The sequence below is a fragment of the Triturus cristatus genome, chromosome 12 (assembly GCF_964204655.1).
Source record: "Triturus cristatus chromosome 12, aTriCri1.1, whole genome shotgun sequence".
NCBI classification, from domain to species: Eukaryota; Metazoa; Chordata; class Amphibia; order Caudata; family Salamandridae; genus Triturus; species Triturus cristatus.
The window spans coordinates 84,572,196-84,595,690 of NC_140595.1; the positions used below are offsets into that span (position 1 = coordinate 84,572,196).

At 43.3% G+C, this 23,495-nt stretch overlaps 1 long non-coding RNA gene across 1 annotated transcript in view; it reads right to left on the reverse strand.

Moving 5' to 3' along the window:
- LOC146772654 (uncharacterized) overlaps positions 1 to 22,850 on the reverse strand; it is a 249,458-nt gene extending 226,608 nt beyond the window's left edge. Inside the window, exon 1 of the long non-coding RNA XR_014971914.1 lies at positions 22,524 to 22,850. This is a non-coding gene — a long non-coding RNA (uncharacterized LOC146772654). The remainder of the gene's footprint in view (positions 1 to 22,523) is intronic.
- Between the last annotated feature and the right edge of the window lie 645 nt (positions 22,851 to 23,495).

Below are 23,495 nucleotides of genomic sequence, written 5' to 3' on the forward strand. Positions count from 1 at the left end.
CGTTGGCGTGCACGTCAGGGCACGTCACTTGAGCCCCAATAAATATTGCGTCACGCAGGCACGTAGGCAGAAACGCCACGGCTGCGGAGACGGCGAGCACACTACACCTGTGTCCCGTGTTTTCTTTACCTCACACGCACAGCATACATCCCGTGGAGGCCAACTGCAGATGCCCCCAGCGACACCACAGGTGATAAACTGCGCTCTACAAATCCGAGTATATATATTACATGAATCCGCTCCTAACAGCCTTGGCCTCCTTCCACCAGTGCTGTGCTGCCTGGGACCTTTTACGCGGATGGCTCGCCTCTTCCATCTCTAGTGCATCACTCTCCACCCCCACTCCTTTTATTCTCTAGATCTCTGAGTGCTCAGGGATTAGTCGATAACGCAGAAAGCCTTTCAATGGCTCAATCAGCCGCTTGTTAATTGATTGTCCATTAATCATAGTGCAGTACACACGCGCTCAGCAGCCTTGGACTGTGGGTGCGCAGGCCTTCTTAGCCCCGCCCTCTTCCTGCAGCCATAGCAGCAGAAGCAGCAGCTAGGAGGGACTGAGGGCTTGATTACTCCTGACAATAGGTTCTCTGACTGTATTCCTGTTCTTCCGCCGGGGCCAGTATTCGTAGGGCCACCAGATTTTTAAAACATAAAACCCGGGACATTTAGCAAAAATAGAAGAAGGACTACAGCTTTACATCAACGGAGCCCACAGAATGACAGTGCTTATTAGCATAAAATTACAGAAGAACTAAGAAAATAAATAAACTACAATTTTTATAGCCAGTATCATGCCTGTTAATTAAATTGCTTTCTTATAACAGCTACAGCTGCTAACTATCCCTGCTTTAGAAAACAGAAAAACGCACCTCCCACTCCTTTCAGTCGACCCTCTCTAGAAACCGGGACATGAGCTAAATTTCTCAAAATCTGCCGGGACAGCTCGCGGAAAACTGGGACTGTCCCGGGAACTCCGGGAGGCCAGGTCACCCAGTAAGTATTCGAGCACGTTGGAGCACATTGCGCCATTTGCAGCGAGCTGTGAATCAGTGCTTTAAATTGAGAAGAAAAATGTACTGGTACCCACCAGATTGACCGGGGTGAGTCTTGACTGTCAGGTAGGTGCGTGTTTGGGGGCGTGGCTTTAAGGCAGGCATTTAACAATATCCGCATTTTTAGTTTGTTGCAGGGTTATATAGCGTAAACTTGGCCTGAAGCCATTAAAGCGCTTTACATGAGAAGCAGAAATTTTGTACATGAAAGCTTAATTTTTTGTTTGTTTTTATGGCACAGGGAGATCAAGTGATTTGCCCAGAATCATACGATGTTGAGGCGGCGCTGGGATTTGAACTCCCCATGTCATAAAAACAAATAAGTATGCTTTCATGTACAACTTGTGTTTCTCATAACATAAAGCGCTTTAATGCCCTTAGGTTCAGTTCACGCTATGTAAAACTGCAAAAACATACTAATTAAGCACTGCACTTACAGGTTGAACTTGGCCAAATGGCTTTAGGCGCTCTGACAGTCAATGGCGAGTTTATTCCAGCGCTTGGTTGCAGTCGCATCCTTACTCTCTGACAGTTTCAGTGTGAGGCTCTCTAGCTGTCAGGCCACATCTGCTCATTTCTGTCATGCTGTCAGAAGGTAAGGCTGCAGCAGCAACCTAGCGCTTGAATACAATCTCCATTGATTGTCAGAGCGCCTCACAGACACTCAATGTCTGACCCCAGCTGCCACTAGCAGTGGCGGCTGGCAACTACGGCCAGTGGGGGGCGGGGAAATGACATTAAATAAATACATGAAATAAAAAGTTACTTACCGTGCAGCAGCCGTCCCCCTCGCTCCGGTCCTCTTCTTCTCTGTGATGTCAGGCCCTCAGCCAACTCCCTTAACCAATCCTGGCGCTTCTCTCAAGCTGTTCACCAGCATGAGAGAAGCGCCAGGATTGGAGGGAGCAGCCTCTGTCGGTACTCCCAAGAGGGCACTGGAGATCCTGCACTTGCTCCCAACACATCTCTCTTAAGACAGCTGGGTTGAGGGGTTTAAAGTGCGCATGTTTGGCTGGCTCTCGCAAGACGGCCGGCCAAAGTGACATGTGCACTTTAAACAGTGCACAGGCAGCCCTCTGCGCACCACTCCTCCCTGCTGCCGCTCAGCAGGCACCGCCCCAACCTGACACTTGGTTCGGGACGGGGTGACAAAAAATAAACTGGTACAGATAGGACTGTCACGCTAACGCTGTATTCCGAAATTTAATGCTGCTTGTGGCTATCTTCGCTGAGTTTTTAGTTTAGTACATTTGTTGTGTTTTTAAATTGTATTACAATCGCTTTCTGCCTCACCAAAACGCCCGCATTGCCTGCACATAAAAATTTGACTGCACAAACACACCATTTGGGTGTTTTTCTCGCCGCCCTACCCCCGACCGCCATCTTGGGTGTGAGTCGGAAGCGCTCCCACGACGCTTCCGTGGTCAGCGCTCTAGTTTGGACTAGCGTCTCCTGCCATACGCTATTTAGGGGACTGTAATGGTCGCGCGCAGCGTCGCGCCAGAGGAAAGCCCGTCTGTGCCCGTCCGGGCCAGGAAGGGCCAAGGGGCCACCCCCCCTGGACGAACTTGCATATATACACCCGATACCCTCAGGACCCTGAACACAGGTATCACGGGGCTAGATATAATATCCCATGCTAAATTACGATCAGAAGCTCTGCTGCGGGGGGAGGATGTTCTCACCCGTACCAAGACACAAGGCCTTATTATTGCAACACTAAATACACGCTCCCTGCAAAAGCATCATCTTGAGGTATTCACTCTTCTGTCCGAGGGTGAAATTGACATCCTTGCCCTCTCTGAGACATGGTTGGGCACGTCATCGACACCAGACGTTTTAGCGGCCCTGCCTCCTGAGTTTGACGCTTTTTGGTACAATCGTCCCAAGGACGTCAGAGGGGGAGGTGTGGCCGTTCTGTTCAAAAAGGGTCTCAAAGTGACACAGATGGTAGCAGAAAACTGTGATGGCGCAGAATTGCTAGGGGTAAAAATTTCACTTAAATCCTCATGCCTTCTGCTGCTGCTAGTCTATCGCCCACCTCAGAGTTCACCTGTTTTTAATGACATCTTCTTTGAACTTTTGACAGACTTGTCCTCTAGATACAAGTCCCTTATGGTGGTAGGCGACTTTAATTACCACTGGGATAAGGATCCTAGAGAGCCCTTGGCGCAAGAGTTTCATACTAATCTCTCTGCCCTCAACCTGCAACAATTGGTAAGGGGTTCCACCCATGTGAAGGGCCATACACTTGACCTTGTTTGGTCTTCCCTGTCCCTCACGCAAATCATTGAGGTTAGCCCTTGTATCTGGTCAGACCATTCCTTAATCAAGTGCTGGGTTCCGGGAGAGCCTCAGCTAGCTACCTCAACGCAAATGAGGAGGAAAGTGAGGTCTTGGAAGGAGATTGAGGCTGTCTCCTTAATCGCGACCCTGCTTTCCTCTTCTCCCCCCAAGTTGACACATACGAACCTGGACTCTGACACCACTGCCCTGATGACCTGGATCAGGTCTGCTCTGGATCAGCTCGCCCCGGAGCGACTGGAGAGGACCAGAGCAAAGGGAAAGGGAGCCCCATGGTTTGACGCCTCGCTAAGGGAAAAGAAGCAAGCCCTTCGCAAGGCAGAACGACGGTGGAGACTCAACTATTGTCCAGTAGAGTCACTAACCTTTAAATCAGCTTTGGCCTGCTATAAGTTGGATATACTGGCGAGGAAATCTGCCTACTATGAAAATAGAGTTAGGGAGGCCACTAATAAACAAAGGGAGACCTTTGCAATACAGATCCTTGTCCCCCAAAAATTTTCCAATTGGCTCTGCCGGGTATTCAGCCTCAGTTGCTGAGCTTTCTCAACGCCTCACTAGAAGCGGGCTACCTTCCTACTCAGTTGAAGGAAGCCAGAGTCTCTCCACTCCTCAAAAAAACAGGAGCCGATACCAAGGTATTGAAAAATTATAGACCTATCTCCCAGCTACCATTTCTGAGTAAGATTCTAGAAAAACACGTCCTGAACACCTTAGCCAGCAATTTGGAGGAACATCATCTACTCCATGCTAGGCAGGCGGGCTTCCGGCCACAGCACAGTACAGAACTTGTTATGGCTACTGTCATTGATGAGCTGAGAGTCAGAGCCGATAAGAAACAACCATGTGCCCTGATTCTACTTGACCTGTCAGCAGCATTTGATACGGTCAGCCATACCATCTTGCTGGACCGTATCACTAAGCTGGGGATAACAGGACAGGCATTCAAGTGGCTGGAATCCTTCCTGTCAGGACGTTCTCAGAGAGTTCAGGTGGGGGATCAGCTGTCGGGGATTAAGGAGGTAACATGGGGTGTGCCCCAGGGGTCCGCACTATCCCCCTTACTCTTCAACATCTACCTACAACCGCTGATAGAGGAGCTCTCGCGTAGGAACTGTGAAATCTTTAACTATGCAGATGACACCCAGCTGCTAGTGCAGCTTGGAGAAACAAAGGAGGTTCAGGAATCAATAAGGAACCTGCTCAGATTCACTGTCAACTGGATGACTAACAACCTTTTGAAGGTAAATGCCGAGAAGACTGAGGTACTGGTGCTTAGTAACCCGGCCACTACTTGGGGTGATCTGTACTGGCCCCCGGAACTAGGAAAAACTCCCTCTCCTGGTACAGTGGTAAAAAGCCTAGGCCTAAAGATTGATGCAGATCTCACCATGGCCCCTCAAGTGTTAGCCGTGGTGGGCTCCTGTATGGGGGTGATGAGGCAACTACGCAAACTAACCCCTATTCTCTCAGCTTCCACCCTACAAACCATCGTCTCCGCCAAAATCATCTCGAGGCTAGACTACGGCAACGCTCTGTATCTGGGTTTGCCACAGAAGTTGCTAAGGAAACTGCAGGTCTTGCAGAATGATGCTGCCAGGCTGATTTTTTCTCTACCTAGAAATTCCCATGCAACTCCTCTCCTCTTGAAGCTGCACTGGCTGCCCATGAAGTTCAGGGTTCAATTTAAATGTCTCTGTGTGGCCCATAAGGCACTTTTTGGCAAAGCCCCAGAGTACATCAAGCAACGCCTGAAGCGGTACGTCCCAGCCAGAACCTTACGTTCAGGTCAGGCCTCCAATCTGTTTCAACCCAGATTTAAATTAAAGACCAAAGGAGGTAATGCCTTGTCGATGATTCTTCCACAATTCTGGAATGAGCTACCGGCTAATCTGAAGGAGGACTCACAATTACTTTCCTTCAGGAAAAAACTTAAGACGTTCCTTTTCAGAATAGCTATATCTTCGGCTTAGTCATCGATGGTATGGGGTTTTGGAATGTCGGTACGTTATGTTCTTTCTGTTTTAAGCGCTTAGAGACCGGCGGTGATAGGCGCTATACAAAACTCTTCTAACATAACTTAACATAACATAACATAACATAATGAATTAACTTCATTACCATTTTATTTTTCGGCTCTGGGGGTGTTTTAGTGGGTGACGCTTCTCTGCTGTAGTGGAAGAGCCGCCTTTGGCCACTAGGACTACTGGTACTCTCTTAGCACAAGGAGAAGTTCCGGTACTTAAGGGGAGAAGACTGAGGAGTGCTGGGACTCAGTACCGGTGGGTACCGGACCATTTAAAGCACTGGCTTTGACATATGTTCGGTTATACCTGAAGAGTAAATTCTGCTAGCTGAAACCGCTTTAACAGAATACATTGTGGGCGTTCCTCCTCTCCCTTCTCGCCTTAGATCCAACAAGCCCTGGCAAATCCAATAAGTCTCACCTTTATAATGTGCGTGCTGAGTAGCTGGCTTTGCCAATATTTGTAAAATATTGTTTAAAAAATAAAAATATTGGAGGAAGAGCAAACCAATATCTTATGGTGTCTCAAAACTGTACAATAGTTTCAACGTTGTCAGTCTTAATAAATAGAATGGGTTATTTTGAAAATACTTTTCACTTAGCAAACTCCAAACCAAATTAAAAAAGAATAAGGACATTTCAGAATGTAAAGTGAAACATTTTCCAAGTCCTAATTTACTTTCACAAGATTCAGCCGTTCTGTCCTCTGATTCATGGACCTCCAGGAGAAGTGTCATGCTAAATACACCTGCAAAAAGAACAACTGATGGACGGAATGCTGAAACAATGTCATACATTCACCCCCTTACAGAGATCTGGGCCTAAATCCATAGTTTGTTTGCTCACCATGCCATTCCAGTTTGAACCCAGCCATATGCAAATCAGTCTTGACCCTGTGCCTCATGGGAACAGTCCAGCCCGAACTGCCAGGCCAGGTCCTCCCTGGACTGGAAACAAGCATCCTGTGACCAGGGGTGACAAATGCAAAAAGAGAAATTGATAGAAAATGTGCGAGTCTGATGGACACAACAGCTCACGTTTACCTTCGAAGGGCATAAGCCATGGCCCACCTTGTTTATCCAAGAACTCCGGCTTTGGAGGCCATGTAGTAACATTTCAGTGGAAAATCAAGCTGCCCCCATCTACATTAAGGCTGGTGTCAAGGTCTTAGGCTGGAACTTCTGACTCATGGGCTCTTGGTCTCCTTCTGCTGACTCTTTCCATTGCAGAGATATTGCTTGCATCAGCTTTTGAAGTTGAATTATGTTGAGCCCTACCAGCAAGGAACATTTTAGAGGAAATCAAACTACCCCCTTCTTCTTCAATGTTGTTGCTGTGTCTCAGGCTAGTTTTTTTCATTGCTAAGTTGAGTTGTGCTAATCCTGACCATTACTGAGATATTAACCACAGCTTGTCAGCATCTTTAGTTGAAATAACTCGAGCCCTGTCAACTACGAACATTTAAAAAAAAAAAAACAAGCTTCCCACTTCTACTTTGAGGTTAATTACAATTAGGGCTCCCGGTTTTATGGTATTTATTTTTTGTCATTTCTGTCTGTATTTATCCATATTTATTTTTTGTCAACTTTATCTGTATTGATCCATATTCGTTATGGGTATTGTGAAAACAATAAAGCTGAAATTAGTATAATTCCACATTTATTTAACAAATAAATATGCATTCATGCTTGAATGCCTGCCAGGTTTCATCGATATGACCACCCACAGACGATAAATCCATGCACTTATATGAAAATATGCGCATTTCAGTATCAGCTTTGTGCATATCTACTGCTGTTTAAGCTTCTTTACTAAAATTCCTTTAATTTTTAACCCCTTTACCTATCAATCCATACAGTTATTGGCCTGGCAGTCATGGCAAAGTGTATTTAGAATCACTAAAAGGCACCCAATTTCCATTTTTGTCCGCATTGAAAAATAAATACAGACAAGAAAATAAATGGGTTTCTGTCTGTATTTATCTGTGAAAATGAGTAAAAACTGGGAGCCTTAATTACAATGTGTAGACTACCCCGTCCAGCCTTTACAATGCAGTCACTACCGCGACTGCGACGTTACCACGCATTACTTTAACCCGCAAATCGTTACAACGACTTACTATAGGGGGCGCGTTGTTGGACTGCTGTTGGATTTTTAAGTTCAACACCTTTCCTACTGCTGCGTAGACTGGAGTTGGAATAGTGATTTATTCTACTCCAAAGTCCAGCGCCTCCTAAAGCAAGTCATTGTAACAACTTGCGTGGTAAAGTAATGCATGGTAACGTCGCAGTCGTGGTATGTGACTGTGTTGTAAAGGCATGGCGGGATAAATGCATGCGGGGTTCCGTCATACAGCCATTACAATAATAATTCTTATTTGTAAAGCACGAACATATCATTGTAAAGCGCGAACATATCACCCCTTAGGGTTTCAAGGCGCTGGGGGCCGTTAGGGAGATTAAGTGGGCCACTGCCCAAAGTCACATGATGCTGAGCTGCCGCCGGGGATCGAACTGTGAGCCCAGCGCCCCAAAGTCAGCCTCTCTGGCCGCTGCGCTACACCTCTCCCAGTAAGGAAGGAGGAAGGACATGGTTCCATCTTGCTGACCCTTGCTCTACCAAGATACCCTAAAAAGGGTAAGACTATAGTGAAGAATTTGTTTGCTGCTTTTCATACTTCATGTGCCGCGCCAGAGGGGAAGACTGATTTGCAAACTGTGTCAAGCATATGAAACTGAAATGCTATTTTCTATACCAACCACTAGATGGCAGGATGATGATAGCATGTGAATCTAGAACATCCTCCAGGTACCAAATCAATGGCACAATCAAGTAACAGTTTCCTTCTTAAATATCTGATTATGTGAAGAAGTGAATATGCATGGCAAATGTGCCAAGGCAGTGCTTACCAAACTTTGTAGAAACAATGTCGGTGGCTTAGCTCAAACTAGAGGTAGATACCTAGCAGCAGCTGACCATCTCTTGCCCCTCTCGGCAATGGAAATGGTTTTCCTGTGCCAGAAAGGATAAGTAATACGGCTGTTCTTCACGATGTTGCGAGTTGCTCGACCTCACATCTGTGCACACTTTGTAATATTGGGAATTTCAATCATCACAGAGGCATAGAACTGGACCATAGATCATAATGTAGAAGAGAAGTCCATAGAAGTGAAATAGAACCCTTTTCGTCTAATACTGCCCTTGAGATGGTAAAAGACACACAATTGATGGACGGAATGCAGAACAAATCAAAACATTCACTCCCAGTCAAGAGATCTGGGTTAAATCCATCGTTCTTTTGCTCACCATGCCACTCCAGTTTAGACCTGGCCATATGCAAATCAGTCTTGACCCTGTGCCTCATGGGAACAGTCCAGCCCAAACTGCCAAGCCAGGTCCTCCCTGGACTGAAAGCACAGTGAGCCCAGGACCCAAGTCTGGGCATACCTGGCACACTTAGTGCGCGAAAGCAAAAGACACACAATTGATGGACGGAATGCAGAACAAATCAAAACATTCACCCCCAGTCAAGAGAACTGGGTTAAATCCATCATTCTTTTGTTCACCATGCCACCCCAGTTTAGACCTGGCCATATGCAAATCAGTCTTGACCCTGTGCCTCATGGGAACAGTCCAGCCCAAACTGCCAAGCCAGGCCCTCCCTGGGCTGGAAACAAGCATCATAGGACCCGTTTCGGGGTTTCACCCCTCTTCAGCCAGGATAGCTTGATTCCAGTAGCACAGTGAGCCCAGGACAGCCCTGGTGGCAGCACAGGGATGACAGGCTTCTGCCCACTAGCATGGGCAGAGCACCTTTGCTTGTGTGCCCTGACTCAATCTTGAAGCCGGCCGCCTCTGCCCTGCTGAAGGTCCAGCAATTAATATGTGCAGTGTTGTGGGTGATCACCCCATGCTGGCCTAACTGGAAAGCCAATCATCTGTTAACAGTTGTGGGCAAGTTCATTCTTTTCCACTTGGGGCAGAAGAGCTACAGCATAGAATGAGCAAGAGTTAAAACAACAAGCATTGGCAATCTCTTGGCTTTGTCAATGTTTTTTTAGACATGTTGCATAGCACTTCGAACTGTTGTGCAACATGGCTTAAAGTCAAGTAAAAAACACAGCCAGCGTTGACCGTGTCATAGCGCTTTTTTTTAAGCCGTGTTGCACAGCCGCCAGCACTGCTGTGCAAAATGTTAAGAAAAGCACAAGGAAGCAAGCCACACGATGAGGTGCAGGGGAGGAGGGAGGGACAGAGGCAGTGGGGAAGCATCACCAAGGAGGTGCAGGGGAGCAGGGTGGGAGCATCAACAATCGGAAAGGTAAAAAGCAACACCAGGGAAGTGAGAGGGAGCAGCCATAACAGACAGCGGGAGGAGGGGGTATGGCGAAAGAAAAATAGTTAATCACATCACGAACAGCGGACGGACACTAATTAAGATTGATCAGTCATTTCTTGGTTCATACTCCACAGAAAGGAAAGGAAGTGAAGCTAGACATGCGCTGCCCAATTAGAAGTCAGCTAAAAAGAGTGATATTTGAGCAAGCGAATAGTAAGCAATGGGCAGGTCTCTAAGCCCTTTACTGTAAACAATACGTCTCGCAAGTGAGAGCACATGCGCCGTCACAGGCTCGACCTAAAAACATTTTCAAACACACACCTAACACAGGCTTTATTCAACCAGGTGGCAAACATTTATTTCTACTTGTGTTCATAATGTGAATCAAAGAGGGCCTGCTCTGTCAGTCTGAAGCTAATGACTGGATTCCACTCAGCAGGAGGGTGATTAGTTTACCTTTCTAATTTCAGAGGGACATTTAGGCAAAATATACAATACTGTAAAAATACAATACAGAGACATCCCAGGCCAAGTTTGCCTTGTATTTCTTTTGCAAATATAGTGCAATGTATTATCTAATATAGCTTCATCCTACAGTGATTGAGACCACAGTATGTTCCATCTTTAGAGCAGTCACCTGTATTTTGACTCTAGTAGCACATATAAATAAGAAATATTAGCCTCCATACATATGTATATTTTCCCCTATATCTGCCAAGATAATTTTAAAGAGCTGGCCAGATGGTATGCACAGTCTGCTTAGAAAATGTCTTGTATACATCCCCTCCCAGAGACTAACCGCACCAGACCTGTGGGTGGGTATGTTTCCTTTCCAACCCTAGGCTTAGACTGGGAGGGCACCATTGCTCAGACAAACTGGAAAGGGCACTCAGTGAGTGAAGGGAGGGCAAGCTAGTGACTTGAAATGGAGAGTTGTTCCAGAGCCAAGCTGGTGGTCTGGCTAGGACAGTAGAACCAAAGGGCAAACCGAATTATTGAAAAAAATGATTATTCAGCAAATATTATTCAAAATTATGATAAAACCAGACCTCAAATTGTGCTGGTGGTTGTAGACGGTGGACACAGGCACCCCTCTTTGGGGACCAGGGCTTCTATGTAATGATCAGACTTTGACCCAGAGCAAGAGAGAAAAAGACAGACAAGAAAGTAACAAAGGGCAAAAGTAAGTATGAACAAGAACCTGCAAGAGTGAGAAAGGGCGATAGGAGGTGTCTGGTGGTGGAAGAAAGAGGCGTGAGGGCGAATCAAAATTAAGCAGAAACATCATGAAGAAAGGAACATTATGACTGACTGCTGGGGTAAGAAGATTGAGGGATTCCTGATTTTTGTTGGCACCGAGGAACTGGAATTGCATTTCAAGGGACTATTGATTGGACCCCTGTTGCTGCCAGAGGAACACAACAGGCAGAAGGCCTGCTTGCTTTTTAGAAAGCCGAGCGGCTCACTTCTGACTGAACTCTGGGAGATCCCTTGCTGGAGGAAGCCTGGTACCTAGAAGCCTGTCTGAGGAGCTCAGTGCAGCATGAAAGAACACAAAACACGTTTTGGAGTTTTTGTTGTAGCAGTGGCAGATACGGATGTCTCATCCCTAGAGCTGTGACTGGAGTCCCCATGAAGAGCAACTGGGAGATCACAAGCATTATAATATGCCAGTGTGGAAAGTTACTGACTCTGCCCCTGACCTCCTTCCCTTTGAGGAAGACAATTTTCCTGGTAACTTTTTTCCTTTTTGGTTAAAAGGCACTCTCTGGAGGCTGTTCTTTGGTAATGCACCTAGACTGTCAGTGGCCAGATTATTTCTCTGAATTGGTTTGGGAAGTTTATTGTGATGCGTTTTAACTTTAATGTTGCCTGGTACTGCTTGAACTTAACATGCATTTTAATATGGTTGCATGCTTCTTTTGCAACAGCTTCCAGGCGCTGAGCAGAGTTTTTCTTAGAACTGTGTTGTGTCCTCCCCTTCTCAAATTAATAACCCACTTTCTAAGATAGAAGTTCTTGGAGCTTAGGACTGTTCACTACTTTACTCACCATGGGGAAAACTTTCAAATCCAAGAAGGTTATTTGAAACACACAGCTCAGGTTTTTTCAGCAACTGTGAATCACTTTGACAGTGTCTTACCCAGTTGCCAGTCAAGGTTTTGGCAGCTTGTTAAAGGATTCAGTGTACATCCTGCAGAGCTGATGTTTGCAAACACCTCAAATCACCCAAAAAGTCTGCCTCTGTAAACAGTTGCTGAACCTGTGCTCTTTATAGTTGCTAAGAGGCCACTGGAATATGAAGTCAATTAAGTCTCAATCCAAAAGTTAGAGCAAAATGACTCTTTCATTATCCAGAAACTCTGCGGGCAGAGATTTCAGGCAGGAAGGAAAAACCAATTCCAAATCAGGAGGGTGGCCACCCTTGAAATTCATCTATCTCTCTCACTCTAAGAACATTTAATGGCATCTTAATGTGCTTTTTTATGAGACTTCGTAGATATGTCTGTAGATGGAATTGAGCTCACACATTCCAGGCTGTTCTTTGTCCAATTTCATATTGCTCTGCAGATCTTTCTGTTTCTGCTCACTTCAGCAGCTAGTAGGGCACCCAGCCCTCTACATGTGTCATCTCATGAAGCAGGCCTGGGTCATACTAGGATAGTAGTAGGTGGGGAAGGTGTTAGTTGTGTTAGATGCTTTTTTGTGTTTTCAATACATGACTCAAAAATAGTGATTGTGAGAGCCCAACGGATGGTGGAATTTCAGAGGTAGGGGTGGGAAGCAAGTCAAATAGGCGAGAAAAGATAAACCTAGGTGGAAAATGTCAATGGAAGACCCCCTAGAGTTGGTTTCCATGGGTTTGGTATTCCAGTAGCTAGACTTTAAAACCTGGAGGAACATCCTCAAATATTAGCTGCCAGCAGATGATCGATCCTAAAAGCCGTGTGTTATTGGGACTTACTGGAACATCTCCTAGTGTTAGCCAACAAAGACTGGATGTCACTGGAATCCATGTTTGTTATTTACATGATGGACTATCTCCAAATATTAACACCTAATGCATGGTAGATACCAGAAATCGTACTTAGGTCCCTACAAGAACAACTAACTATCAATCTGTAAGCCTGCTGCAGCTCCGCTCTATCTGTTATCTGATGAAGCAGGTGCCCCTATAAGCCTCTAAAGCTGTGCTCGGGTACCTGTAAGAAAATCTTGTATTATTCTACAAGGCTTCCTTATCTTCCAGACCTTTGTTTTATTATTGTTTTGACTTATCTGCTTCCTTTACGGAGAGGATTCCAGAAACGGAGCTTTTTTGGGTGTCATCTCTCAGTATGAGTGTCTAAGCAAAGAGGATTTCAGAAGTCTTGCCTTTTTGGTATTTGTAAGAATTTGGATTATGATGTGGGTTGGTGACTACCCACCTCAAGGAATAATCACAACCCATGTCAGGGTGAACCCTTCAAAGTTACTGAATTAACCAGATCTTCACTGCCTCGTACCTATGGCACAGAGCTTAACTGAAGTCAATGTGGAAAGTAGTTTTGCAATATCAAAACAGTAATAAAGTTGAAATGCAAGACAATAAAAATCTCAAACCGAATTAGAAACATAACAGTAGAATTTAGTAAACAATATGAGAAAAATCCATTAAGGGGTGCCAAAGATATGAATTTTTAAAGTTTTAACTAGGAATAGTGCCAAGAAGAATAAAATGGCAAGAATTATTAATGGTCGTGGTAGACCAGAACCAAGGCGCAATTTGAACCTGCCCACAATAGAGCACGGGCCTGATACACTAACCAGGTTTGTCCCGGTCAAAGATTTTGCCTTCTGATTTTAGTCCCTTAAGTCCCCATCAACCACAGAAGTACACTTCTAAACCCCCCAGGGCCTCAGGGGAGGCTCTTAGAGACTCACAGGGTGTTGGGCTGACGCCCTACAGCAGGCTCCAGTCAGGGTCAAATGCCCACTAATCAGCTGGGCACTTGCAGGCAAAGGCCTCTTATAGCTTATTATGGCCATGACTTTAACAGGAGGGCAGTCTTATTGCCCTTGGAGTCCACTTCTTTGTCCTGAGTATAGGAGAGAGAAGGTCCAGTTCTTCAGGGCTCTTCTCCGGTTGCAGACAAAAGGTTTAGTCCTCTTTTGATATTCCTCAGGTCCAGAAGTCTTCTGCGGTTGGTACCTGGAGATCCCAAATCTATGCCTGGAATGACCGGATGGGTTGGAATTGAATCAGGGAACGGCCTAACCAATGGGTTAAAGGTACATGGGACGAACTTTGCCCACTTTGGGCATTTCCAAGATGGTGAAAGTCTTCAGCCACACTAAACTTGGACTCTGAGGACTGGGTGTGTGCGTGTGTGTGGGGGGGGTATACTATGGTAATCCTAGTGTATTCTCACATCTCACACTAAAATCCGGTTTGAGGTAGTCACTGTACACACAATAAACCCAGAGACCGAAGCCTGGTGGAACAAAAGAAGGGTTTTCCAGCAACCAGACAATGGACACTCACAAATTGTTTTGGCACCTCCTCCTTTCCTTCCTTTCACATGTACCCCCGGTGGTATATGCAAAACCAACAGGCATAAGCCTAGTAGAACAAAAGTAGGGGCTTCCAGCAACCAGACAATGGATATACAAGAATTATTTTGCCATTCTGTTTCCCTTCCATCAAATGTGCTCCAAAGTGTTGTTTGTGAATCAAGCAGACCTCTCAAGCAGGATTCGACAGCTAAATAGGATTTGACAATACAATGTCAAAAAGGATGCTCACCCTGTATATTCTGTCATGTTCAGAACAGTCATTTCTGCCCATTCATGTCAAATTTTTATTTGCTCCTGGGAGGCACTTTGCGAATATTTTGGGATTCAAATGCCAATTGGTGGTTGGAGAAGTGGGAGAGCAAATTAAACTTTAGCCTCCAGGTACTTCAGGCAGGGAAAAGGTCACTTTATAAAAGTTACTTTCCCTTAATATTTATTAGAAATCCAACTTCATAATTGAATGGACAATTAAAATAGTTGTTTAATTAATTTTCTAGCACGTCTCATTTCTGAGATACAGTATTCAGGTTTTTAATATGTACCCTGGTTTTTTATAACAGACGGCTGGACCTGCCAAAGTGAAAAATAGCTTTTAGTGCTAGTCACTATAAGGATGTTAACATTACATGTTTACAAGTCTACATTTAAATACCATGCAACCTGCCTTGGGGAGGACAAGGCCTACACAGGGGGTGACTCATTGATATGTGAAAGGGAGGTTTTGACCTGCCAAAAGGTTTTATTTTGACAGGTTGAACTCAGTTTTTACTCTACAACAGTCAGGCTACACTACTAGACCTGAAGTCATGTTTGCACTGCGACTGTACCACTGTAGTGGATGGCACAATATTTGCTGCAGTCCACTGGTGGCATTTAACTTCTCAGCGTACACTTTGCATCAAATACTAGGTACCAATATCTAAGCTAAAAATGGCAGTCAGGTGTATACCAATTTCTTTAGGTGGAAAGGGGGAGCACATGCCCTTAACCAGTGGTTAGCCTGGGTAAAGTACACAGAGTTCTACAGCCAGCAATTAGCAAAATAAATAAAAGTAATAATCTGAGGGTATACAACCCAAAAGATGGTCATTCCTATAGCATTCAAATGCCTCAGTATCTTCTTCCCATACCTTAAGGATTCAAGAAGCTGTGCTTTGTTGGGTACTTGAATAGCCGAGTCTTAGCCTCCAAAGCTAGCAGGATTTGCGTCAATTGTGCTTTATTGTATGCCTAAACCAGTACTGAAATCCACAATTTGCTTTGTCTATTGCTCGTATCCCCCTTTATCTGCCCCCAGCCCTTAAGGTTTTCAGAAGATGTGCCTGAATTAGTCTTAAAAGCTTGGAAGAGTCCGAGGCTGTGTTTTTTTAGATACTTATGCCTGTTATTATTTGACCCCTAAGCCTTATCAATTCCGGCAGCTTTGTTGTATGCTTGTAGATTTATATTATTATTAGCTTCCAGGGTTTGGAAGAGTACCGAAGATGTGATTTGTTAGCTAATTGTACTTCCCGCCGCTGTTGCACCTCACAATGTTGCCCTCAAAGGCATGTAACATTCCACAATCTGCCTTTTGTTGGGTGTCTGTATGTCCCGATTATTAGTGTCCAAATCTAGAGACTTAAAGCTGTGGGTCATTTGGCGTTTCTTGTTTTCTCATAGATACCTCCCAAGCCTTTAGGATTCCAGGAGCTGTGCTTTGTCAGGGACTTGTATCTCGTTTTTATCTGCCTCCCAGATTTAGGGTTTCTTTAATCTGTGCTGTGTCTTGCACTTGAATCATCCGAAATGTACGTCCCAGTCCAGAAGATTCCATTAGTGTCTGCATGTTTCCATTATTAATTTTCAAAGACATCTGGCTTTGTCTGGAATTTGTACCTCACAGTTCCACCTGTCATGGTGTGGTGGATTCCAGGAACTGCACTTTGATAGGTGCATCATATTCCCCAGTGCTAGTTTCCAACTCCTCAAAAACTTCAGGAGCCATGTTTTATTGCATACTTTATGTCTCCGTTTGTGTTTCTCATGCTTGAAGTATTTCAGACATGCAAAATGTTATGTGACAGCCATGTATTCCTGGTGAACCTGGGAAATCAATAGTTATAGGAGGACAGTGCTCCCTTCGGAGGCAGTGTAAGCCGAGACCTCCTTGGCGACTCAGATATCAAGTGTTTTGAAGAATAAAACACATACAGTGAATACATGTAACTGTGTGTTTCACAACCCTTGATATCTATATCTGATTAACCAAGGAAGTCTAGGCTGAGACTTCCTCCGTGGAGACAATTGTCTTCTTCTAACTTCTTAAGTATTTCAGAAACAGTTCTTGTTGGTTGTTCAAACCCTTCAGGATTCTAGAAGCTGTGCATTGTCCGTAACTTTACCTCTTCCATTTTGCCTTTGCGTCTTTAAGGATTCCAGAGATTTTGCTCTGCCAAGCGCACGATTATCCCATGATCTGGCGTCCTAAACCGGAGGGTTCCCAGGATTTGCACCTTGTTGAGGGCTTGCATGTTGCCTTCAAAGCCTTTAAAATTACAACAGATGTGGCGGGGGAAAGGGGGTGTCTCCCAGTGTCTATCTGCAACGGATTGCTAACTTTGTCAATTCTCACGTCTCACAGTAGAGGCCTTCGAAACCTGGTTTTAGACATTGTGCTTTGCTAGATATATATGTATTTCTCCTGGCATTGCCCTTGATGGCCTGGAGTATCTTGGACACGTTCTGTAGTGTCTAATTGTGAGAGACATTTTGATCATCGCCCATGACACATTGAGTCAAGCGAGAATGGGCGTTTAGTGTTTACAGGGCTATGCGCTCCAAAAAGAGGAAATTACATGTTCAACTGCTCACTCCTTTTCTCTCTTAAAACGCAGGACTGCGATTGACTTTTTTTTTCTCACCGCTGGATTGGCAAGTCAAGCAGGCCCAGTCCCCCGTAGCCATTACATATATCAGTACCACAAATAGGCACATGCAGCAACAAATTAAGTATTATCATACAAAATATACATTCACTTTAAATACATTATAAATCAATAAGATCAGATCAAAACATCATGAATGCAGACTTTATTTGCCTAACAGAAAAAAACACTACTAGAAAAGCACCAAATGAGGCTCTCAATTCAACAATAGCATAATATAATATTTGATAAATACCACAATGAACAAACAAAATATGACATTGCAATATACTACAAGAAAGAGCTTTTCATACTAGCTATTTCTGAAGCACAACAAGGAATTGACGTTATACATTCCACACTGTATATTAATGAAAAAACGACTTAGTTTTGATATTGTACAAACCATCACATATGTCAATACAAGCACTATTGCAATCAATCACAAATATAATTAACTTCTACCTCAAATTTACATATATCACCATGGACAATTTTAACATAGATGTAAACAACAAATGCCAACATTGTTACCTACTACAAGAATTTATGCACATTCACTTTAGATGCAAACTAATAATAAATAATGACACCACAAACTACCCAACAATATTAGATTACATATACACTAATGAACAAATAAAAAATATGGAGCTTTAGAATACTATTATAGAGACAACAAAGCTTTATGGGTAGCAGTTTAAAAAATAACATACTTTTTGACAATTTTGTTCTTATTTTAGATGCTTTCAATTCAAGACATTACTAGAAAAACCACAGAAGACAAGAAACCATATTAAAAACCAATCAAAGCTAATATTATCAAGTGTAAAACAAAAACGTACTAGAAATCCAGAAAACAAATTTCTTTTTCATATCGCATTGGCAGACACAAGTGGAACAATTAAAGCAAATTGCTACAATTTTGATTATTATAATCTAACAAAAGAAGATAATGGAATTCTAATTTGAAATTTTATGGTGAAAAACAATGTGATAGTAATTACAAACAAACAAAAAATACAACCAATTAAAATTCTGGATTCAATTGTGAAAGAGGCAGAATTGTGATTGCAGCCACCAGCTCCACCATATTTGCCAATTAAAGCCATAAAGGAAGCAAAACTAAAAACAATGATGACAGTTTGTGGGACAGTCATAGAGGTAAGACAAGTACCCCACTCCATTCCAATCTACCCCACTCCACTCCAATGTACCCCACTCCAAACTACCACAATGCACAACACTCTTTCACAATCAACTCAACAACAACAACAAAAATGGCTTGATTCGATTTAAAATATAAATCATAAAAGCACAGTTTAAAAACATACAGTTACTTACATTTGCACTGCAATCATCATGAGAGAATGAAAGAATTAAAAAGATTTACAATCATGTATTAAAAACCAGGACTCATATTCCACATTGTTTTCCTTGATTTAATAACACATTTCAAGTAAGTAACCACAGAAGAAGTAAACATTTCATTTTCTAAATGTTGTAGGGCCAAGTATGCTAAGCGACTTTGTCTTAAACCCAGAATGTTTAAAATAGGTACTATTAATCTTTTTCTTGGCAAAGAATAAAACTTGCTAAATAAGAGGATATGCATGGTAGATTGTTGTAATAAATCATTGCATGGGCAGGCGTCCAAAATTTTAGACCAATCATTTGTGACCGGGAAACTTGTGAGTCTATGAAAAGACCCCAGGCGGAAGCGAGTCAGCAACATCCTGTCGTAAGTCCCGGATACATACACAAGATACAGCTGAATACCGTGACATGACAAGAACAACTGATTATCCAAGACCGTAGGTTTAACAATTTCTTGTGACAATCTAATGGATTGTAGGTGAGCTAAACAGCCTGCTTTTAATGTTTTTCTTGAGATTGAGACAATATTATCGGCTTCGCAAAATATTCAGGGTGGCCAATGTCACTCATAAATTTTCTAATGTAATTTAGCCAAGGGACTGAAGATATCCTATGAAGTCTTAGACAGTCATCGATAATGGCCCGATTAAAACTTGTGTGTAATGTTGCCCAAATTTTGTGCCACAACAAAATAGGTTCAAGTTTAATCAAATCCGAGATATACGATATCTCAAGCTCAGAGACAAATAAAAGTAGCGGTGCTATTTGGGATCGCCAATAAATGTCTTATAAAAGCATTCTCAGTTTGTTGTACAGCCTTGGCGTCCGTATATCCCCAAATGCCTGCTCCATACATGGCTGTAGCGAGACACTTGGCTTTGTAAATTTGTAATAATTCCGGCACTGGTCTTCTGCCTAGTCTTCTAGCAAAGTTGACCAGAGCAACAGTGGCTCTAGAGAACAGCAATTTCCTGGCCAACACTGCAACAGACCAGGCCCCCCTATAGTCAAAATTTGAACAGTGTCCTGCCTAAAATTAACTCAGCTTCAATATATATACATTAAAAAACACCCAGTTAACAAACATCAGTCACTTTCCAATTAAAAAATGTTAACATGTATACTTTTGTACAATGCAGACTTGTACCGGATACATTAAAGTGCTTCACAGAAAAAAGAACAAAGATAGTTGCAGATTGAATAGTCAAAGAAATAAGTCAATAACAATTATAATAGAACATAAATACTCAAATAACAGCATCAGGGACACATGCAGGACTCCTAACTGCTGCGGATCATTCAACTCGGCACTAGCATTAGAAAAATATTAAATATGCAGGTAAGCCTTACTTGAAAGATTAAATAAAGTTCAAGAAAGAAAGTAACTAGGCTGTCCTACAACACTAAACTTTACAAACACCTTCAATTTCAAAGACCTCTTGCAACAAAGTTGTAAAAAAAAAAAAAAAAAAAGATCTATTGAAAATTCAAAAAATATATTTCATTAATATGCAGAATCATTTCAGCTTAGTAAATCCAATTAGATCAATGCATTATGATTATTTTAAACATCTAATGCATGCTTTATATATAAATATGATACTAATATTTTCCTCACTTTTATTCAGTGCCTACAGAAGCCCCACCGGAAAGATTAACCATCCACATATATGGGATAGAAAAAAACACAGAGGATATAACCACATTAACGAAGAAAGAAAGTCGATAATAATGAAAACTTAAAATCTATGGACATAAATAACAAAATATTAATGGATTGGTTTTTAATCAAACCCCAAGTGGAAGACTTTGCTGATAAATTAATGGTGCATCTACCCTTTACATACAAAATAATTTTCTGCTATGGATGCAACAAAGACATTTTTTAAGGTATTGCCAAAGTGTAAAAAAACTAAAAACATGTAAATAATGTTTTATTGTAAATAAAATATTTTACTGCTATGGAACTATTTTGCATGTATATTATGATACTAAATTTCTATGCAATAAACCTACAAGGAGGAATAAAAACCTGAGTCACGCAAAAATAAAAGAGTATTTTTTTGCACGGATTTACTCATACACAATGCACTTAACACCACTGCAATCAACGCAAATCAACTTCTTGGCACTACTGTCCTTTACACAACTTCAGCCAAGGACACTCTACAACACTCCACTGTACAGCACACCAATCTACCTCCACTCAATGATACGCAACTGCACTCAACACCACTGCAATCAACGCAAATCAACTCCTTGGCACTGCTGCGCTTTACACAACTTCAGCCAAGGACACTCTACAACACTGCACTGTACAGCACTCCAATCTACCTCCACTCAATGATACGCAACTGCACTCAACACCACTGCAATCAACGCAAATCAACTCCTTGGCACTGCTACGCTTTACACAACTTCAGCCAAGGACACTCTACAACACTCCACTGTACAACACTCCAATCTACCTCCACTCCATGAAACACAACTCTACAATATTCCACTCTAACACTCTACTCCACTCTATAACGATCCACTCAACAAAACTCTACTCCATTCTATTGCACTCAACTCTACACCACTCAAATACACAGTATACCACTTTACAATAGTACTCCACTCAACAACACTCTATGCAACTCCCTCTATACCACTCCATACCACTTTAGTCTACTCTAATCTACAACACACTAATCCACTCTACACCGCCACTCTACTTCACTCTGACACTCTATGCTACGTCACTAAACTTTACAACACTCTACTCCACTTTATATCATTCCACTCTTCTACAATACTCCACTCAATGCCCCTCCACACTCACAATCTACTCCAGTTTAGGCCACTCTACTCGACAACAATAAACTCTAATCTACACAACACACTTTACACCACTCAACTCTGCTCTACAGCACTCCGCAGCACTCTATCGCACTTAACACTCTGCTTCATTAAAAATACTCTACTCCACTCAACTCTACGCCCTTTCACTATACAGCACTAGACACACTACATTACACAACACTACACGCCACTCCAGAGCACACCATACCATTAAACTCTACACCACTCTACTCCATGCCACTCCATACACTACACTCAACGTAACCTTTGAACACTTTACTCAACGCCCCGGTAGACCAATAACTCTAAGCAATACTAAATAACAACCACACTGATATACAACATTGCTAAAACATATTGGCAAAGCCATCACCACTAATCCTTTATGGGTTCCAGAGTAGCGTGCTACTCGCCAAAAAAGCACTTCAGCACCTCATCAGGAGTAGCAAACGTTATACAAATGCAAACCTTTTCCCTCTTCTATCACTCCACTATCCTTCTCAACCCAAATAACTGACTAACATATCCATCATTGTAATCACTTTCATATTTCATAATTCAACACTAATCCTTTATGGGTTCTGGAGTAGCGTGCTACTCACAGAAAAAGCATTTCGACACCTCATCAGGGGTAGTAAGCGCTAAATAAATGCAATTACAATACAATACAATAAGCAAGACCTATTGGCTATGCCAATGCTTGTTTTTCTTACCGCTGGAATGGCAAGGCAAGCAGGCCCAGTCCCCAGGAGCCGGCAGCAGCACTTCCTGCTTTCAAACCCATCGATAAGGGGGTGTTCTGCCCTGATTGATATTCCCTGATATATCAGTTAACGGTGGGGCAGAATTAGGGCGCTTGAACAGAATTATTTATATACAGACTTACTTGGAAGTCTGGGCACTATATGCAGGCCCTATTTTTTTCCTTTTTTTGCCCTCGAGGTCTGCCTTCCTTTTCCCTCCTCGGTGTTGGCTCTGCTCGCACCTTTTTTCCCGCCTAAACTTATGATCAAAGTTAAAGCTGCAAAGCAAACTGAATCATTCATTTCTTCAGCACATAAAATTAATAATCAATATCTTTAATGATCAATACCCTAATTAAATGAAACTCTCCTGACCTTGCGGGAGATTCTCGGCTGCCTCTTGCTTCGATTTTGTTTTTATTAAAATGTATCCCTGTGCTAAATCTCCGAGCAAGACGTCCCCCGCAGGAAATCAGCGGCAGCCGCCTCTCTCCTCCGCATCCACGAGGCGGGCGGCGCGAGGCAGGTGCTGGGGGCTGACAGGTGGCGTCTCGGTGCAAGGTTCACGGGTTCCAGACAGTTATTATTTCGCGATCTCTCTCTTTATTGCCGGAAAAATAAGTCTGACGGCACCGGGCCTCGCTGGTAATAAGCTGCACGTCTGGCGGCAGTTTAGGATTTCATTTCTTTTCTGGCAGCGGAGGCCCCTCTCACCCTCTGAGCGGCGCGCAGCACATTGAACTGCGCAGGCGCTGCGCAGTCTATAACAACTACTGTGGGCGGGGGAGTTACTCGGGTGCGGCTAGAAGCTGGTTATGAAGTTGACGAAGGTTTAGTAATGGTTGTGGGCGTTATTGATGGTGTTCGTGTGATTTCACACAAATGATCTTCTGGTGTAGTGGCATTTTTGGGTGAAATGTGGCAAAGGTTTTGTGGCAGGAGCTGATGGTCCTGCTGCAGTGCTTAATTTGTAAATAAATAAGAGCCAGGGCCACCATCAGGACATTGCCCCGGCCACAGTGCTTAGTTTTAACCAGTGGTTTCCGGTTCTCGGCACCAGCATTTAATTGCCAATTCGCGCATTTATGACAGCTGCCACACGGTGGCGCTGTTTGTATAATTTAAAGATGAGCAGAATAGCAATTGTTTGTAAATTCAGTATATATGACAAACAATTAAAATCTACGTCCCCAGGCTGCCAAGCTATTTTCATAGCTTTGGGGGCCTAGAATAGTCTGTATTGTCTCATGCAGTGTGCTGGTGAGTCGTTTTGTAGGTACTGTCACTGGCAATGCCGGCAGGGGCAATGGGTGGTATAAGCTGCGGAGGCCTCAAAACGAGGGCCCT